The sequence below is a fragment of the Anas platyrhynchos genome, chromosome 1 (genome assembly GCF_047663525.1).
Source record: "Anas platyrhynchos isolate ZD024472 breed Pekin duck chromosome 1, IASCAAS_PekinDuck_T2T, whole genome shotgun sequence".
NCBI lineage: Eukaryota > Metazoa > Chordata > Aves > Anseriformes > Anatidae > Anas > Anas platyrhynchos.
In genome coordinates, this window is record NC_092587.1 from 130,606,075 (window position 1) to 130,617,369 (window position 11,295).

Sequence of the window (11,295 nt, forward strand, 5' to 3'; positions counted from 1 at the left end):
CCGCCTCTGCCTCTGCCTCCCCCTCTCCTCCCTTCCCTCCCCTCAGGCGGTGGCCGTGGCCCCGAGCCCGGCTCCCTCAAGCAAGCAGCTGCCCCTCAGCCTTCCTGCGAGAAAGCATAAACAAAAAGGATCGGGGGCTAGGACCTCGGTTAGCCAGAGCTCGGTTTAATCTTTTCAGTGTTCAATTTCAAATTCACGGAGTCTCGAGCAGGACGCAAATCGTGGAAATAAAATCAATTCACGTTTTTTCCAGCTCACGGACGTCCTGCTGATCGATGCTTGGGAGGGTCTGGGGCTCAGGCAGGAGAGCTGTGTAATTTCCCACACAGTGTTGCTCGATGCTCCCTCTGGCCCTTGCAGCTTTGACGCTAATTCTGCATTTCTGATTTACACGAGGCCACAGCAGAGCCAGGAGACCCAGCTAACGCAGCCTTCGTGGGAAGACTGATTAATTTGTGATCGTTCAGCATTTCTGAAGCTCCTTTTCTGTAAAAGCCGATCAGGAGGAGCATGACTCTAAACAGAAAGATCTGTCCCACTGAGCATATGCTAGTCCAACCACTCACTGTCTGCTGCTAGTGCAACAGAGGTTTAAATCCTCTTTTCTTCCAGTGCCTGAGGCTGATAACAAAGCTGGAGGCTGGCAGAAATGCCAACAGGGAGCTGCTAATGTATTACCAGCCAGTTTCCAAAGGAAAAGGGTGATAGAGGATATCCAGAGAACGAGATGCTGTGAGCATTACTGCTCCCTCATGGAAGCAGTGCTAAATTTCTTACGATTCAAAATTTAGATATTTCCCACACTGGGGAAAAAAAATAGGAACTTGTTGGTAAGATAGAGTGGAGTAATAGGAGTGCAAAGAAATTCAGGGAGTATTCTTGAAAGTGCTCAGAGTTCACTGCTGCTCAGGTTAAGAAACAGGCTGCAGAAACGTGTGGACGCAATGTCAGTTGCAGAAAGTATTATCGAACTTCCTTTAAAAAAAAAAAAAAAAAAAAAAAAGGAAATGGTTTTGAGTATCTGTAGAACAGCTGTTTCAAGAGGCTACCATGCTTAGAAGAAGCAAGAGCAGCAGAAGAAAGAGAAAACAAACTTCTGCTTGTATCCTGGCCTCCAAGCTGGCCTGCCAGTTGACAGAACTCACACAAGGGGATCAATCCTTCAACCATTTCTGCCCAAAACAGCCTTATACATTTCCATGCTGTCTCCTAGATTCCCCCTTTCCCTGCCTCCCCACTGATCTCTGTTTCCGGAGTCTGCTTCTCGTTCATCTCATCATAGCCTCTCCTCATTTGCCCTAGCCCAATTTAATGGCTTTCACCCAGGCAACTTTTCCTTTTGACTCACATTTCTTCTCGTCCAGGTTTCCTCAGAGATAAATAGCATCTGCCCGGATCTCCCTACGCCACCTGACCGCGCATCACCCCTGCCAGCAGATCTCTCCAGACCTTGCCAGCTCTCTCACCAGTGCTACTGCAGGATTTTTAAAAACCCGGACACGGGGTGCACTTAACAAAAACCCATCCAGAGGGAGCTCCGAGAGCAGAAAGGTAGGCACGTTTGGGAAACATGGGCTCTGTCATGGTGTTACACAGGAAATGCCTAGATCTAGCAGAGCATTAAATACAAACAAAACGTCAGTTTTCAAAAGTACCAAGTTCTGCACAGCGGTGGAGTGAGCAGTGGAAAATAAATAATAAAAAAAATAAATAAAAATAGTGGTAGTCACCACTGAAAGTAGGAAAATAGGCTCTGTGCACATGCATACACATATGTCTGTGATGAGTTTGTCATTGGGCGCACTCCCAGGATCTCTGGCAGGGCAGAAACGCGGCTTTACAGCCCCCCCGGGGCACGGCGCAGCCTGGGACAGAAACCCCTCGCCCTCCCCCTGCCCAAGGGCTCTCGCCGGGTTTGCTGCTGACGCGCCTGGGCTCGGAGCGCGCAGCCCACACGGCTCCGGCTGCAACAGCGCCACCGCCGATGCTCCTCCCGCCGCCACACAAGATGGCGGCGGGCGCACGGCATGCTGGGAGATGTAGTCCGGACCGGGGGAGACCTGTGGCCGCCGCGGGTGCTTCCAGAGAGGGGGGCAGTGCCTCAGCGGGCCTGCGGGGCGCGACGGTCTTAAACACCAGTTCCCATTTCTTTATGAACTCACCTACACTGCGCACTAAAATCAGCGATCATCACTCACAGGATGATCTGTTGGTTTTTAGCCATACGAATGATCGCACGTTTCCAATTTGTTTTCACTGTGACAGGATGTACAACCATACTTTATTCATTATCTTTTCTAAGTAGGCATCTGGTTTTACTGATATTTGTTTCCACACCTTCAGGGGAAAATAAAAAATAAAAAAAAATAATAAAAAAGTGACTGTTTTAGAACACCTCTTAAATATCTATCTGTGCTTGTGTCCTTGGAATCACAGAGATTGATTTGCGGTCAGTCAGTATTAAAAGATTAAAATATTCCACCAAGCTCATTTGGGTTTCCACTAAAGAAGTTTCAGAGAGCCTGCTGTTCAAGCTGACTGTTTAAACGGTATACTGAAGGTCTTGTATACCTAGAACACAAATTGCAAAATGAATTTCCAGAAGGAACAGTAGAGACACACACACTTTGCTTATAGTTAATAGTAAATTATGCAGTAATTGCAGGTTGTTCTAAATCACATTAAACTGTGGGATAGAGCTCTAAGAAACAATATGACTGACTCTCAAACACCAGCAGACCATCAAGCAAAATACACATATTTGCAAGGTGCCTATTGGCTCAGTGATTCACTACATATTTCATCAATGTTTTCTTCTCATCTGGAGGAAAGAGTACTACATAAGACATGAGTAAGCCCTATGAATACAATTACATCTTGAAAGAAGTCTAGGGGAAGCCTTTCCAGCAAAATCCTTGCTGAAAAGGATGCCTAAAGCAGTTATCAAAAACACAGCCTTCTGCTGTGTTTGAGATGTTGTGTGTAATAAACAAACAGCTTTGCCTCCAAGGGGAACCAGTTTCATCAACATCTTTTCCTAATGTGAGCAAACTGCATTTTCCTATATATTGGGTAAATGCTTGGAACAAGAAGAGGCAAGTAGAAGTCTGTCGTGTATGGATATCCACGAGTTTCATTATTTTGCCTGGGACTGATGTTAGGTTGGCAGGTGTGTAGTTACCTAGGTCATCCTGGTTGGTTCACTACTTGACCCACATGCAGTTCAGGGCAGTGGAGGTGGGTGGTGTACCTAACAGTGAACTCCAGCATCTACAGTGTTAGTATGCTTCTTATAAATGCTGGTGAAACATCAGCTCCTTTACACTTGAGCACTGATTTTTTTAAAAAGATAAAATCTTTTTTTTTTTTTTAAATAAAAAATAAAAACTATGAGTTTTTCTTTAAAGCTCCTCCTCTGTTCTTTCAGGCCAGGAAACCGCAGGCAGAAATTTTTAAGTGTTTTAAGAGTGTTTTGGCTACATGAGTCTCTCATCACATTGCTTAGACTGAAATCCCTTAAGATTGTGTAATTTTTTTCCTATACCTTCGTTTAACAGGGGACATCGGCAGAGTTTGTTTGTTTGAAAGCAGAATTATTTGTTTTGGGGTTAACCAAGGGAAGAGAATACACTATTTTTGTCGGAGTGACATTCGTCCTTTCTGCCCACTCAGTCTTTCGCATGTAATTACGACAACTGGTTTGAGTATTAGCATCATATAAGTTTTCCCATTAATATTACAGGGCACTCAAAGGACGTCTGCAGCATGCAGAGGAAGCAGTTAGAATCAAAGCACAGTTCATGAGAAAAAGACCAACCTACACCCTTCAAAAGTTTCTTATTGCATAGAAATCTTGCAGAACTGTGTTGCACAGAGAATATGTTATCTGCACCTTGATGAAGTAATAGCCCAGTTGTGCTCTCCTTGAAGTTAATAAAAATTAACTTGAACATCAACATTGCGCTATCCCAGATTCTTGATATAATCCTCAAAAAAGCTTCAGTGGTAAATGTTTAATAAAGGGAACACGAGTATTCAGGATCTCTGTGAACTAAGTGCTTCATTTTATCAAGGCAACCCCTGTTCCTTTCAAATCTCCTGAAGTTAAGCCCTGGTAGTTAGTCTCATTTCAGCTGTTTACATTGGCTTCGTAAACCTTCAGCCTAAACAGAGAAAAAGAAGGAAAATTTCTTCCCATGAAACAGCTCTGGAGAGAAATCCTAACATCAGTTAAATGAAGCGTACTTCCTGCTTCAACATAGTTCAATTGTGAGATATTAAAAACACACACACACACAAAAAAAAAAAAAAAGAAAAAAAAAAAAAGAAAAAAAAAAAGAAAAAAACACCTAATTTACTGTGAAGCTACAGGCATCTCTGGCAAAGGGCTTTGCTTCTGTAAGCTACCGATGGGTCAGTTATCATTACCTATGAAGGATATCCCTCCTGATGTTCTCATTTGGTATCTGTTTCAAAGTGAGAAGTTTCAGCCAAAACTGTTGGTTGCTTCCAGGGACAGAGCTCACATTTGTTCTGCTGAAGGGAAACCAAACAAAACCAGTCTTTGTCAGTTCTGATGCCCTCATGTTAGAGCGAGGATTTCAGCAGGATGGTGGGCTTAGCATCATAAATTTGCCTTCTGCCATCCCTGTGAAGCCAAAGGGGCTGTGTTTGTAACACTGAATAAAGCCAGGAAAGGACTGTCCTCCAGCCAGGTGCCAGAACCAGGCCACATCCACATTACAAAGTTTCCCTCCTGTGGTCTGAAGAAGTAATTATTATTTTGTTTGTGCTATTGTATTGGCTGTTTCTTTTAAGTTCTTGCAATAAATGCTTAACAGAGTCATGTTCTTTTTTAGTACAAAGCTGAGAATATTCACGATGTGCCCTAGGAGTGTGGGGGTGGCAAAAACAGATAGGGCAAGGGAGAGGGAAGAGAGGGAGGCTTCTGTGGCTTTTCCCTGGTTCACGGTGCCTGCTGGTCTGGGCCACAGTATATGCCCTCTCCTGATAGGGGTACTGTCTGGGACAGGGCTAGCTGACATGAGTTGAAAACCTTTTCAGGACACATGCTTACAATTAAGCATAATGGGCAATTAGCAGCCCAGTGCTTAAGCTCCTTTCCAGACCATGCTTTTTCTAGTGTTGTAGACATGGCTTCAGAGACCTTTGGGCAAAAAACATTATACTGCATGTGATCAGTGGAGACTTCATTAATTTTAGATGGTCTCAGACCGGGGTTCCATAAAGTAGCTTAAGAAGTTTCTGGTTTTGTCTCTTTTTTCCCCTTACCACTGCCAGCTTACTAGAGGAAATGGCCTCAAGTTGCGCCAGGGGAGGTTCAGGTTGGCAATTAGGAGACATTTCTTCTCAGAAAGAGCAGTCAGGCATTGAGATGGGTTGCCCAGGGAGGTGGTGGGGTCACCGTCCCTGGGGGTGTTCAAGGAAAGGTTGGACGCGGTGCTTAGGGACATGGTGCAGTGGGTGATATTGGGGGGGGAGGGGATGGTTGGACCAGGTGATCTTGGAGGGCTCTTCCAACCTTAATGATTCTGCGATTTTATGGTTCTATGAAAATAAAGACACTAGCAAGCCAAATGTTTGAACTATAGAAGTATAGTCTTAAGCAGAAAAAAAATTAGGGCAGCTTATGCTCAGGTGCAGTGGTTTTGTAAGCAAGAGCAGACTATCCCAAGACCAATTTGCCTGCCTTACAGCAGTCCACAACTGCAGCTACTTTAGCATCCTTCTGGTTTAAACAGACCATGCAGCAGTTGTGGAGTGTCAAGTGGTGAAGGCACGGAGGCGTGAAGCCTGCAGGCATCAAGGCAGCGGGCTGTACAGTCCTTGGGCCTTCAGTTTTCCGATTTGCCCTCTGATGGCCCAAGACTCTTACGAAACTGTGAGCACACTTTTTCTGAGACAAGCTTGACCACAGTAGCAGAGTGGGGTCCATGAGGCTACAGAAGGAACTGGGAAAAAAAAAAAAAAAAAAGAAAAAAAAAAAAGTGAAATATTCATAATAGAAAGTAACTAAATGGCTGTTCACTGAGGCTTTACACATGTGCAGCCCTGCCCAGATAGGATAAATAAATGGAAAGTATACAAAATTTTGCTGTTTTCCTGTAGGAGTCTGTCATTATTTTGCATGACTATGGAGGGCAAATATTACAGGGGAAGAAAGAGAAATAAGGTATTTATACATACCACATACCATGGAAATGAGTTGTCAGTATACAGTATAAAATGCAGTCTTTCTGGGTGGTAGTATTGTGCATGTTTTGCTTGGGGAAAAAAAAAAAAAAAGCTTTCTTGGAACGTGAGCCTGCATTACTTCTGGCCTTCACACTGAGGCATCATAAATAATGCAGAGTGCTGCTGCCCTGAAGTCAGGAGCTTGGAAAGAAAATACGACTCCTATGGCTGCCTCGGTGTCCAGAGGAGTGCTGAGCAAAGCAGTGTGTACGAGGGCACGTGCGGTTCGAGTGGGGAGGGAACAACTCAGGTCACTGCAGGAGAGCTAGGTGGATAAGCATCTTGTAGCAGAGTCGAGCAGCTCGCTGAAACTGAAATCCAAAGCAGTACTTGCTGGATCTACGGAGCTCAGCAGGGCCATGGACCAGGGAGCATCCCAAGCTGTTGGAGTGGGTTGCCCAGGGTGTGAAGGGACTGCCTCGGGACGCAGCCTTATCCATTCTCCAGCACCAACAACACAGAAGAATGATTGTTTGTCGCTTGATTTATTTTTTTTTAATTCACTCTGTGGGTATTGATGCTTGCAGAGAGGCAGTGCCTTGATGTGGTCTGCAGAAAAGTCTTGAGTTCAACCAGCTGCAAAGACGAAGGTGATGTCCTTGACATTTGGAGGGGACCTTGGCATGCACAAATGACTCTTGTTTTCCTCTTTCCTGTGAGTTCTGCAACCCCAGCAAGCCTTCTTTTCCCTATTCCCCCATTTCCTATTTAACATTTTTGACACTTTGCCATCTTGCATTGCATCTTTTTTTTTTGTCACCCACAATCGTTTGTTTTTCCTCGGGCCTTTTTCCCACCCACCTCCCAGTTTTGTGGGGTAGGGAGAGAAGAAATGACATTTTGTTTTATAAATAAGTGGGCTGGTGTCCTTCCCTGTCATGGCAAATCAGTGAGAAATTGTGCATCTGCATTTTCACCTAAGCTTCTTCCTGCTCTGCTTTCCAAATAAGAAGCTTGAGAGCATTGCTCTGAGGCTTTCTAGCAGTGCTCATGAAAGACTTCCAACAACACAAACTCGATGTAAGATACTTCCACCCTGCCTGTGCCACAGTTTCTAGTTTCCTCTCATAGCCTTCAACTCCCCACACCTCCTGCTTCCTTTCTTGGAGCATAAGTTCTTAGAAATACTCTTTGGATGTTTTTTTGCATGACTCAGAAAGGGGCAAGGGGAAGCCCATGCAAAGGGTCAAGATATTTCCTCATGTAGCTGTAAGAGTGTAAATTGGCAATTCATTAAAGTGTCCGATACTAAAATTTGACCCTGTGCACTTGTTCAAAGAGTGCAGTACACTAGGCAAACTGCACTTTTCCTCTTGAACTGTGAAATTGTGTTTTGCAAAGACAGGCATGTCCTTACACTGCCAAACAAACTATGTATCTTTAGTTTATATGCTGATGTAGTAAAATCCTTCCTTTCATAAGTCCATTCTTTTTCTAAGCTCTGTTCTTTGTGGTTATCTGATTTCAGCGTAGAAAGGGGGAGAGAGACTTTCAAAAAATCTGTTTTAAAAATACTTCAGATAGCAAGATACAACATGCCTTTTTATTCTGTAAGGTCATGCAGGCAACACCTGCTGTTCCTCCCTTCACTTCTGTACCTGTACATTGAATGAGTCAGCCAAAGTGAAGTGCCAAATATCAAGAAACAGAGTGCCACTGAAAATGATTCAGCATTCTCTAAAGGTTTAGCTTTCTCTAGTGCGACAACATCTTGACTATGCAATTTATGGTATATCAATGCAAAAAAAACTAGCAAGGTAGCCTATGGGAAACACAAATTCCAAGACCTAGAATAATATAGAATACACTCCCTGGGGCGTTCTTAAAAGTTTTTCATTTTACCTGAAAATGGTTTTTTTTTTTTTTAATTACTTCTAAAGAAATTGACATGGAAAAAATCCATACTGAAGATGTTATTTCTTAACTTAATCTACTTTTATTATTTTCATTAAAGAAGTAACAGCATAGGTAACACTGGTTTTAAAGTTTTAAATTCACACTTCCATGTGTTAATAATTTTTCCTGTAGCTTGTTATTTTTCATCTTTTATTTGACCCATAGGCTTTTAAGATTTATTTATTTATTTTTTAATCATTCACAAAGGTCTTTTAGGCATCTCCTGAGTTATTTAGATCCTGAACAAAAACTTCTGTAGTTAAAGCATTTTGAGGACGTGTGTTTTCTTTTCCTGCTTGCTTGGATAACCCCAAAATAACTTTAGTTTGAAACTTGGCATGTAGTTACTTTGGAACAGAATGTAATTTTTCCAAGTGCTCAGAAAAAAAAAAAAAAAAAATCTCTCTCAAACAATAAAGCCCTCCACTCTGTTCCCCACACAATGCATATTTGCTAAGGAGTCTGGTAGTTTGGTGTGGCAGTCCTGGCTTCATGGGAAATAACCAGGAACGGCCTTTGTTGTCCTCAGAGCGAGGATCTGACTAATGGGTTTTGGAAAAATAAGTGTAGGAAGGGGTGGAGCTCTGGGAGCAGTTACATGTCTTCCCACATTATATTCTGCTCTTCCCAAATTGGTGGATTAAGCTGAGACAAATTGCTGTGGGCAGACAATCTGTAGCCCTGGTTATGATTACAAAATGTGGGATATTTGGCATGAGGTAGAGGTTAGAGGTGAGCTTCTGAGTCAAGGACTACGAGTGGTGAGCAGCAGATGGTGTGGGAAAGAATTCGCAGATCCATGCAGATCTCTGTGCAGTGAGGAACTCCACCCGTCAGCCCTTCTTTTACTTCCAAGACATGAGTGGTTTGGAAACAAGTTCAGAAACATAGTGCACATGTTCCCCATCCCTTCTGCCCACTCAGTCCGTCCTAATTAAGTTATAAGGAAGGCTAGGCAAACCAATCTGAAAGTGGGAGTGAAAAAATAAAGCTTTTATTTTTCCCACACCCTCATTGTCATAGACTTTCTCCCATTTCCCACATCCAGTGCTTCTGGCGTCCTTCAGGCTTCTGTCTAACAATACTACTGTGGAAACACTGAAGTGATCAGGAATGACTTTGAAGGATGGTGGCAGGGGCATGCTCTCAGGAGGTAGGACCTGGATCTAAACCTGCCCTGGTCAATGTTTAATTAATCACAAGGAATGAAAAGTGTCAAGAGAAAAAAAACTTATTCTAACCAAGTCTAGCAGCCAGTGGCTGCAGCATTTCTTCAGCTTTGGAGAGAGGTCGGTTTAGATTTCTAAGGTAGAGAAAATACCACAGCCCCAGACTATCCCATCTTAAGGGAGCTCTGTTCAATGAACTAGGAGTAAGACCTCTTACTCTGATAGTCTGTGATTTTTTTTTCCAATGAAACCTGCCTAATGACTTAATATTTAAATTAATTCCAATACAGCAAAAAAAATAATTTCCCGATTAATTGTATTTTTTGTTTGTTTGTTTTCTTTTATTTTGTGCAATTCCAGGTCTAAGCTTTGCTATTATTTTAATAATATAAATGTTCCCACCGTGCTTTTTTAATAAAAGTCAGGGGACTGTATACACTTAATTAAAAATACACAACCACCACCACCATTTTCATCTTTTCTATTACTCAGGCTGCTATCATTGTTACATAGCGAATTAGAATTGTCTTTTCATATTCTGTCAAGCCTTGAGTTATTTCTTTCTCTGCGTATTTATTTTGTGCTAAATGAGTGTATCTTTGCTCCTTCTTGTCTCTTCTGCCTTCTGTTATTAGCGTGCCCTTGACTAACCAGCCTTTCCCAGGGAAGAATGGTTCATCTAAAGAATGCACAGTGCAATTTGTTTACAATTTGCAAATACAACTGTCAAATGTAATACACCTCAAAAGAAGAAAGCAGAAAAGCTTCCCTGCTGGTGGGCTCATCTATGTTCTTTGGTTGTTTTGCTGGAGGCCCAAAAAGTCATCAAAACACATAAGCCCATGTATGAAATTCCCTATTTTGTTGGAAATGAAGCACAAACTAAACTCAGTTCCTATTCAGCAAAGTATATTGAGAAGTGGTGAAATATTAGTATCTATTTAAATGTCAGTTTTAAACTGTGCCTAAATCCAAAAGATTAAGACAAAATCATCTTTTAGAAAGAGAAAGCTTCTTAGCTGTTCTTCTTGTCATTATATTTGTGTGCATAATTTAGGGGAATTTAGAGGCAATCTGGGAAATGCATATGCCCTGGTTAATCTAGATTTACAGGAACACTTTGATGCAGTTCCATTTAAACTAGTCAAACTAAAGGCAGCAGGGGATCCTGCTTCAACCATGGGAAAGAATAAAAATCTTGGCTATAAGACAAAACAAAATACAGAAGGGAAAAATGGATTTTCACCTAATATGGAGAAAGAGGAAGCACTGAATGATTTTCCTGTAAACCCTGTTGTTACTACCTGTCTTTTTAATAACATTTAGATCTTGAGAGACACAAGAAAGTTACAGTCATTAAATTCATATTGATTTAGAGCCCCTTGTTGTTGCAGGGAAGTGAACGGGTCAGCATAAGGTGCCACTGTCAGGCCTGTAAAATTTTGAGGCAATGTTACTTTACATTATGTCTTTTATCAGTAGGTAAGGCTTTCCCTCTTGACTTTAAAATGGTGCAGATACTTAAATGCCCAACTTAAATGCCCCAAATGCTATTGTGGGCCTGGAGCATGTTCTACTGTGGGACCCTCCTCACCTGGGCCAAGGTGGGCCTGGGCCTCTTCACCACCCTGGGCCTCTTGGCTCAATCTGCTTCAGTTTGGGCAGAGGCACGGGACCATTATGGGTTCTGGGAAGAAGCATCTGTGAAAGGGACTGTGGCTGTGTGTCTGAGAAGCTGTAACACCCAGCTTGTGTGTCTGACACTGCATCACTATGGCTGCTGTAGGAATTAAGGGACTCGGGGCTTGACGCAGACCTAAACAGAAACTGAGGAAAATAATGGAGGCTGTAGGGTCACCAGTGTGACAACACTGAAGGCACCTGCTTTATCACATCCAAAACCAAGAGATGAACATCATCCCTGAATACTCCATGGTTCCTCCTGGGAGCCTCAGGGCCTCCCACTGGTTTGCAG

The 11,295-nt window shown here is 42.7% G+C and overlaps 1 long non-coding RNA gene across 1 annotated transcript; it reads left to right on the top strand.

Moving 5' to 3' along the window:
- The first annotated feature begins 11 nt into the window (after positions 1-11).
- Positions 12-4,843, top strand: LOC139999790 (uncharacterized). Its single transcript, XR_011805306.1, has 3 exons — positions 12-148; positions 1,365-1,551; positions 3,743-4,843. It is a non-coding gene; the product is annotated as an uncharacterized lncRNA (long non-coding RNA).
- The last annotated feature ends 6,452 nt before the right edge of the window (positions 4,844-11,295 follow it).